At 41.2% G+C, this 9,025-nt stretch overlaps 1 long non-coding RNA gene across 1 annotated transcript; it reads right to left on the reverse strand.

Annotated features, from left to right (window-relative positions):
- Positions 1-5,762: 5,762 nt before the first annotated feature.
- Positions 5,763-8,327, reverse strand: LOC139626589 (uncharacterized). The gene is made up of 5 exons (XR_011692347.1): positions 8,217-8,327; positions 7,658-7,759; positions 7,385-7,552; positions 7,104-7,220; positions 5,763-6,167 (listed from the first exon to the last, which is right to left on the reverse strand). It is a non-coding gene; the product is annotated as an uncharacterized lncRNA (long non-coding RNA).
- Positions 8,328-9,025: the final 698 nt, after the last annotated feature.

A 9,025-nucleotide genomic window follows, 5' to 3' on the forward strand; every position in this document is an offset into this window, starting at 1 on the left:
TCATTAGTGCATGTAGATGTATGAAAAGCACTGGTAGTGAGACCGGCTGAGCCAGTGAAGAAAAATAAAACTACTTTCAACTACAAAGCAGTAAACACGAGACACCAAAACAGCCTCATGAATAATGATCATGCACTCACATCAATGCAACCATGTATATTTTTACCTTTCACCTTTCACCTTTTACCTGTGTGTGATAAAAGGAAAATAATGTAATAATTAGTATTGATTAGATTGATCAATCAAAACACACAGCAAAGTCAACAGAATATATGCAGTGGCAGAAACACAAGCATTTAAATAAATCCATTAAACAGAAATATAAAAGAAAGTAAAATAAAAACACATCTTTTTGTACTGACTTTCAACTCTGGTTGAGTACGTTACTTTGGTTTTATTATTTTATTTTATTTTTGTTTGTTTTTTTCATATTGATCTTTTAAATAAACGTTTAAATGTTTTATTGTTTTACTATTTTCTTGCTGCTTTAAATTTATTTAGATTATACACATACTATATATTATATTTGGTGTGATGGGAAAAATGTATATCAGAATTCTTAGATTAATATTGTTGGAAACATTGTGGTAAATTTCTGTCTTGAAATCTTGCTTTGTAAATAAAAATAAAACATTTGATACAGCTCAAAAAACTAAAAACAGCATATACAGTGACTGAAGCCAAAAATGAAGAATTTGAGGTAAAAAAAATAAAAAATCAATAATTATCATTTAATTATTCATAAAAATGTGAAATATTTGATGGCAAACTACATAGTACATTGCCTCCATAAGTGTGCGAGACAGGAAGTAGAAAACAACCTCTTGCTGCATGTCGTATTTGTATTTAAGTTGTGCCCTTTACGACGATATAAAACAATTACGGTACAGGACACTTGGGATTTTAGACAATTTAATATTTTCTTATAAACAAAACAAAGAAATAACCATCTTGTCCCTCACTAATGCATAAACTTGGGGTTATATCTACACGTTTGTAGACTGTTAATATCATAAATGGTTAATATTTTAAATTTATGTAATAGAGATGTTGATGGTTCCCTGGACTTTGAAAATGTAGCTAGTCTAACAAACCTTTTCTGGATTATATGGATGTTATAGACAAATGTGGCAAACATATTGGTCCATACAATATTGCAACACCTCAGGTAAAAAGACCATCTCCATAAAAAAAGAGAGGCAAACAACAACAGTCTCCAAAAAAACATTGAAAGGCATTTCAAAAACCTTAATTAGCGAGGACAAATGACATGTATAGGGTTTAAATAAAGAGCTATGTGGCCACGTTAAATAGTTTGAACTCTGTCAATAGCAGAAGAATATAGAGGAACTGATAGATCTATGATTAAGAATATATATAGACAATGTCAGAAAAAAAAGAAATTAATTGTCAAATCTGATTGTTACCAGTTTGCTCTATAACAATGAAGGGGCTCTGACACTGTGAGGCCATATAATGTTTTCTTCTCATACCAATTTAAATATTTGTATTTTAAAATGAAAGTCAAATAACCACTTGGGTTTTTTTTTGTTTTGTTTTTACCCGTTTCTGAAAGAAAACACAGACCCAGGATCTACCACAGCAGTGATTTTGAGTCCTTCAGTAGATGTTTATATGTCTGTCCATGAACAGATTTTATCAGCATGACAGCGTCACAACCTACATGATGCAGTCACATACCTTTACAGGTGTGTAGCTGAGACTGAAATAAAACGTTTGCAGAGGGGTGTGGTCCACACTCATGGGTTTCACATCAACATGTTGCTCAACTTTTTCTGCAGCATCTTTATTGTAAGCTATACTGAATATCTGTGTATTTTTATGTGTGTATTTATATCATTAATGATCATTAATGACAAAACTAAACATTTAAAACAACACAACAAGACAAGAGCTCAGCATTTTCATTCTTTCATTTATTTCAGTCTTATTACTACAGTTTGAAACAATACTTAACTATTAAATGATGTTACAGCATTCGATAGATTAATCCCCAGCTAGTATGTACCAAATAAATAAAATCTGTAAATAAAATCTTTTTCACTCTGTTTTGTGGTTATGTGTGTGTCTATTGCACCTGTGCCTTCTCATCCCACCTCAGCTTCGCCCACATTCTTTTCTCTTTTTCCTAAATGTGGATTTCCTGTGACCTCCTTTCCTGTGGCTCCAAGATTTCAAGATATTCAAGATTTCTTTATTTGTCATTTTTTGGTGTACAGAAAAGCAAAATTGAGTTTCACACATCCACCAGTCAGAATTCAGTGCGAAGAAGCCTGTAAAATTATAAGTTAATAAATAAGATCAATAACAAATAAACTAAGATTATGCGAAAATAGAATAAAATAAATAGTTTAATAAAATATTTTAAATAAAATATTTCGTCCATGTCTTTGTGTCCTAATAGAGGCTAAAGACAAGGAGTCCAAGCAGCAGATGGATCACACCCAGTCGGATACAACAGGCATCACTGGCAACAGTTGTATTTGTGGCTGATTGTGTTGCAGAGGTGGAGGTTGTTGTTGCTGGGGCAGTTGTTGTAGTTGTTGTTGGAGCAGCGGTTGTTGTTGTTGTTGTTGGGGCTGCAGTTGTTGTTGTTGTTTTTGGAGCAGTGGTTGTTGTTGGTGGGGCAGCAGTTGTGGTTAGAGCAGTTGTTGTTGGGGCATTGGTTGTGGTTATTGGGGCAGCAGTTGTTGTTGTTGGGGCTGCAGTTGTTGTTGTTGTTGGAGCAGCTGTTGTTGTTGGGGCAGTTGTTGTTGTTGGGGCAGTTGTTGTTGTTGGAGCAGCTGTTGTTGTTGTTGGGGCAGTTGTTGTTGTTGGGGCTGCAGTTGTTGTTGGAGCAGCAGTTGTTGTTGAAGCAGCGGTTGTTGTCGTTTTTGTTGGGGCAGCAATTGTTGTTGTTGTTGTTGGAGCAGCGGTTGTTGTTGTCGGGGCAGCAGTTGTTGTTGTTGGGGCTGCAGTTGTTGTGGTTGGAGCAGTTGTTGTTGTTGGGGCAGTTGTTGTGGTTGTTGGGGCAGCAGTTGTTGTTGTTGTTGGAGAAGCTGTTGTTGTTGTTGTTGGGGCAGTTGTTGTTGTTGGGGCTGCAGTTGTTGTTGGAGCAGCAGTTGTTGTTGGAGCAGCGGTTGTTGTAGTTGTTGGGGCAGCAGTTGTTGTTGTTGTTGGAGCAGCGGTTGTTGTAGTTGTTGTTGGGGCAGCAGTTGTTGGGGCAGTTGTTGTGGTTGGTGGGGCAGCAGTTGTTGTTGGAGCAGCAGTTGTTGTTGGGGCAGCTGTTGTTGTTGTTGTTGGGGCAGTTGTTGTTGTTGGGGCTGCAGTTGTTGTTGTTGTTGTTGGAGCAGCTGTTGTTGTTGTTGGGGCAGTAGTTGTTGTTGGGGCTGCAGTTGTTGTGGTTGGAGCAGCTGTTGTTGTTGGGGCAGTTGTTGTAGTTGTTGGGGCAGCAGTTGTTGTTGTTGGGGCAGCGGTTGTTGTAGTTGTTGTTGGGGCAGCAGTTGTTGTTGGGGCAGCAGTTGTTGTTGGGGCAGCTGTTGTTGTTGGGGCTGCAGTTGTTGTTGTTGTTGTTGGAGCAGCAGTTGTTGTTGTTGGGGCAGTAGTTGTTGTTGGGGCTGCAGTTGTTGTTGTTGGAGCAGCTGTTGTTGTTGGGGCAGTTGTTGTGGTTGTTGGGGCAGTTGTTGTAGTTGTTGGGGCAGCAGTTGTTGTTGTTGGGGCAGCGGTTGTTGTAGTTGTTGTTGGGGCAGCAGTTGTTGTTGGGGCTGCAGTTGTTGTGGTTGGAGCAGCTGTTGTTGTTGGGGCAGTTGTTGTGGTTGTTGGGGCAGTTGTTCTAGTTGTTGGGGCAGCAGTTGTTGTTGTTGGGGCTGCAGTTGTTGTTGTTGTTGGAGCAGCTGTTGTTGTTGGGGCAGTTGTTGTTGTTGGGGCAGTTGTTGTTGTTGGAGCAGCTGTTGTTGTTGTTGGGGCAGTTGTTGTTGTTGGGGCTGCAGTTGTTGTTGGAGCAGCAGTTGTTGTTGAAGCAGCGGTTGTTGTCGTTTTTGTTGGGGCAGCAATTGTTGTTGTTGTTGTTGGAGCAGCGGCAGTTGTTGTCGGGGCAGCAGTTGTTGTTGTTGGGGCTGCAGTTGTTGTGGTTGGAGCAGTTGTTGTTGTTGGGGCAGTTGTTGTGGTTGTTGGGGCAGCAGTTGTTGTTGTTGGGGCTGTAGTTGTTGTTGTTGTTGGAAAAGCTGTTGTTGTTGTTGTTGGGGCAGTTGTTGTTGTTGGGGCTGCAGTTGTTGTTGGAGCAGCAGTTGTTGTTGGAGCAGCGGTTGTTGTAGTTGTTGGGGCAGCAGTTGTTGTTGTTGTTGGAGCAGCGGTTGTAGTTGTTGTTGGGGCAGCAGTTGTTGGGGCAGTTGTTGTGGTTGTTGGGGCAGCAGTTGTTGTTGGAGCAGCAGTTGTTGTTGGGGCAGCTGTTGTTGTTGTTGGGGCAGTTGTTGTTGTTGGGGCTGCAGTTGTTGTTGTTGTTGTTGGAGCAGCTGTTGTTGTTGTTGGGGCAGTAGTTGTTGTTGGGGCTGCAGTTGTTGTGGTTGGAGCAGCTGTTGTTGTTGGGGCAGTTGTTGTGGTTGTTGGGGCAGTTGTTGTAGTTGTTGGGGCAGCAGTTGTTGTTGTTGGGGCAGCGGTTGTTGTAGTTGTTGTTGGGGCAGCAGTTGTTGTTGGGGCAGCAGTTGTTGTTGGGGCAGCTGTTGTTGTTGGGGCTGCAGTTGTTGTTGTTGTTGTTGGAGCAGCAGTTGTTGTTGTTGGGGCAGTAGTTGTTGTTGGGGCTGCAGTTGTTGTGGTTGGAGCAGCTGTAGTTGTTGGGGCAGTTGTTGTGGTTGTTGGGGCAGTTGTTGTAGTTGTTGGGGCAGCAGTTGTTGTTGTTGGGGCAGCGGTTGTTGTAGTTGTTGTTGGGGCAGCAGTTGTTGTTGGGGCTGCAGTTGTTGTGGTTGGAGCAGCTGTTGTTGTTGGGGCAGTTGTTGTGGTTGTTGGGGCAGTTGTTGTAGTTGTTGGGGCAGCAGTTGTTGTTGTTGGGGCAGCGGTTGTTGTAGTTGTTGTTGGGGCAGCAGTTGTTGTTGGGGCAGCAGTTGTTGTTGGGGCAGCTGTTGTTGTTGGGGCTGCAGTTGTTGTGGTTGGAGCAGCTGTTGTTGTTGGGGCAGTTGTTGTGGTTGTTGGGGCAGTTGTTGTAGTTGTTGGGGCAGCAGTTGTTGTTGTTGTTGGGGCAGCAGTTGTTGTTGGGGCAGCAGTTGTTGTTGTTGTTGGGGCAGCAGTTGTTGTTGTTGGAGCAGCAGTTGTTGGGGCAGTTGTTGTGGTTGTTGGGGCAGCAGTTGTTGTTGGAGCAGCTGTTGTTGTTGTTGGGGCAGTTGTTGTTGTTGTTGGGGCAGCTGTTGTTGTTGTTGGGGCAGTTGTTGTTGTTGTTGGGGCTGCAGTTGTTGGTGTTGTTGTTGTTGGAGCAGCTGTTGTTGTTGTTGGGGCAGTAGTTGTTGTTGTTGTTGGAGCAGCGGTTGTTGTAGTTGTTGTTGGGGCAGCAGTTGTTGTTGGGGCTGCAGTTGTTGTGGTTGGAGCAGCTGTTGTTGTTGGGGCAGTTGTTGTGGTTGTTGGGGCAGTTGTTGTAGTTTTTGGGGCAGCAGTTGTTGTTGTTGGGGCAGCGGTTGTTGTAGTTGTTGTTGGGGCAGCAATTGTTGTTGGGGCAGCTGTTGTTGTTGTTGGGGCAGCTGTTGTTGTTGCTGGGGCAGTTGTTGTTGTTGGGGCAGCAGTTGTTGTTGTTGCTGGAGCAGCGGTTGTTGTTGTTGTTGTTGTTGGGGCAGTTGTTGTTGTTGTTTGAGCAGCTGCTGTTGTTGTTGGGGCAGCAGTTGTTGTTGTCGTTGGAGCAGCAGTTATTGTTGTTGGGGCAGCAGTTGTTGTTGTTGGGGCAGCCGTTGTTGTTGTTGTTGTTGTTGGGGCAGTAGTTGTTGTTGTTGTTGGGGCAGTAGTTGTTGTTGTTGGTGGGGCAGTTGTTGTTGCTACAGTATTACACAAACTGGTCCCACAGCAGGCTGGTCCACTGGTGATGTTCCCAACATTTTGCAGGAATGGGAGGCTTCCCAGGCCAGCAGCAGCTGCACACAGGTTCGTAGATGCGCAGCCAAAGGCTGCAGAAGTGGTGGACCCACTCGTCACTGCAGATGAAAATTCACTGTGTTATTGTACAAATTCAATTCAGTTATTGTCAGATAATTAATTTCAGGGAGAATTGTTCAGATCTTTCACTTTACAAGTAACAACATCATGTGGAAAATCTTGTTTTTGCTGACATCAAGTGGTTGAATGTCTCATTTTGTTGCAGTGATGTACAAGTGTTCTCCAGGACCTAGTGACTGTCAGTGGTGGTGCAGGTGTGGTGTAAGTGTGCATTTTCACAATAATTCACATAACTTGAACTGTAACTTGGATACTTCTCAAGTTTGGACAAAACAACTGAGTTGATATCATCACCTTCAATGTCTGTTCGTGGACAGATTTAGCCACCGTGATAGCGTCACAACTCTTTAAGATACAATCACGAAACTACAGGTGTGTGTTTGAGACATCAAGGCCAAAGATGGGTGTGTTCCAACCCATGAGTACTGGGTTCTGCGAGTATTCATGCAGTAATAACTACTGAGAACATCAACATGTTGATTGGTGTTACAGCTCGTGTCCCTTAACTGACAAAATAACAACCAGATTAACTGATACTGAAAATAATCGGTTACCTCAGCCCTCACAGAATCACTCACTTTGATTTGTAACTGGTTGAGATGAAGTTTTATTTATTTATTTATTTTTAATTACTCTTACTCTTTAAACCTGTCACACTAAAACGATGTTATAATCTTAATCTGTAGTCACAATAGCTGTCATACAAATATAGTGTAGTAAAAAGTAAAATGCTGACCTCTGAAAGGTTATGGATTAGAAGGACAAAAATAACATAGAATAGACCAAGAGATGTGAGAAAAAGTGCATTAAATTGCCCTCAAGGTCAGAACTTGATAAATGTATCTCATCACTTACATCCTAGTAGAAGAGATTAGGAGACAATCTTTGTCAGAGTAAACAACATGAAGACTCACAACTTGCTTGAAAGCACTGGTCCTCCACTCCACTACACTGTAATGTATTGGTGCACTGAGAGGTGGCGGGGTCACAAGTCAAACACGACAGGGTGTTAGTTGACTGAGGAGCAGGGACTGAAACAGAACAGACACAACATCATTTATATGAGGATGACAGAACATTGACGTATCACAAAATAAAAACAGAACATGTTGGAAGAAGGATTCCAATATTCTTCCCTTATGTATATCAGCTTGTCTGAGATAAGATCATAAAGAAGTCATTCATCTGTACTTACAAGGTAGAGTTGCAGAGTTGCAGTTATCTGTGTTGCAGCACTGAGCAGATGCAACTGCACTTTGAACACCCAAGTTCACTGAAAATGTCTGAGAGCCTGGAGCTGGACACAAGGAGGGTGATGCACACGCCTTGAAGATTTGCTGAAATGGAGTTCCAGATGAAACAGCTGCAGAGACAAAGTGCAGTTAGTTCATGTTGATGGAAAACACACATAACTTTGCAGCACATGTATTTGACTGAAAAGTAATAGACAACATGAAGAAAAGATTACCGTTAATGGAGGCTGTTACACACGCCGTCTCTGAGGAACATGGAACTGGTGCTGTGCTTGAACATTGATCATCTGTGCAAGTTTGACACACAAGTGCTGCAGCTGCAATGAGGAGAAAAATAGGAAAAAAGGTCATATTAAATATTAGAGGTCTTTAGGGTTACAGGGTCAAAAATGTTCTCATAATTGTAGCTGTTGATCACAGATATTTTAAGACATAATGGTTGTAATGTTTAAAAATGATTTAAAGTGTGTAATATACACTGTTAGACTCTGATTGTTTAGTTCTTTATCTGTTTCTTATCTATTTAGATTTTTTCTTGCACTGCTGTAGCATGTGAATTTTCCCTCTGGGGATCAATAAAGTCTTATATCATATTTTCAATGATATGAAAGTAGTTCAGGTTAATTAAAAGTAATAATCCGCTATTATTTAGTTTACTATTTCTTCATAAAAAATGGCTCATCAGACGATGAGGTCACAACTTTTTTTAGAACTGTTTTAAATTAGGTGGTGTATCACCTGCAGAAACTCTCATGTAAGAATCAGTGATGTTACCTGTGCTGCAGAGCGCCCAGATGAGAGTGAGAGAGAGGATCAGCTTCATCATGATGAACAGGTGAGTTCTGCAGATCAGTTTTCCTGGATGGTGACACTGCACCTTATCAGCACTGCTACACTTTATATACTCTACAGGTGTTGAACAAATCTATGACTTGTGCGACAGATGCATGTGTATGAACGTCAGGGATTGGGTGTGTGTTACCATTTTTACATCATGAGCTTTCAGACTGTCATCTCCTCCTTTGTTAGGTGGAAAAACATCACACCTTTTCACACCCTTTTAGTTTCATCAGTGTTTATTTGTTCAGGATTGTGAACCAGAAGTATGAAGTTAGACATTTTAAATTCCACATTTAAATGAGAATGAATTTATTTGTTCTCTCTCTCTACTGCTTTCTGGCAAGTTAATGAATTAATTAATTTATTGATTTGGCTTTTTGTCCATAATTCACTTTTCTACTTCTCTAGGTCTCATTTGTTTGCCTCTTAATATCACACACTGAGTGCCTCTCTGTTGTTTTCACACTGACTGCATCTCTTCTGCATTGCTGCTACTGCCAGTTCTATCTTTGTACATAGAGTTTGCAGGATACTTGAATGTTGGATTCCTCTTCATTTATATTAAAGTCTTATTTATTTTTGACAGAAAATGTCAGTAAGATTTCAGTGTCTCCACAAGCAGCTGCTAAAATTCTTCTTTTAAAAAAAAAATATATTTTTTTTTCACGTCTGTGTCATATTCAGATTCAGCCTAGACATAGACAACAATAGTGAAAAGTGTGAATTCCATGTATTGTTGCTGG

Source organism: Trachinotus anak, unplaced genomic scaffold (genome assembly GCF_046630095.1).
Source record: "Trachinotus anak isolate AG129_WGS33_773 ecotype Australia unplaced genomic scaffold, CSIRO_AGI_Tana_v1 ptg000010l, whole genome shotgun sequence".
Lineage (NCBI taxonomy): Eukaryota > Metazoa > Chordata > Actinopteri > Carangiformes > Carangidae > Trachinotus > Trachinotus anak.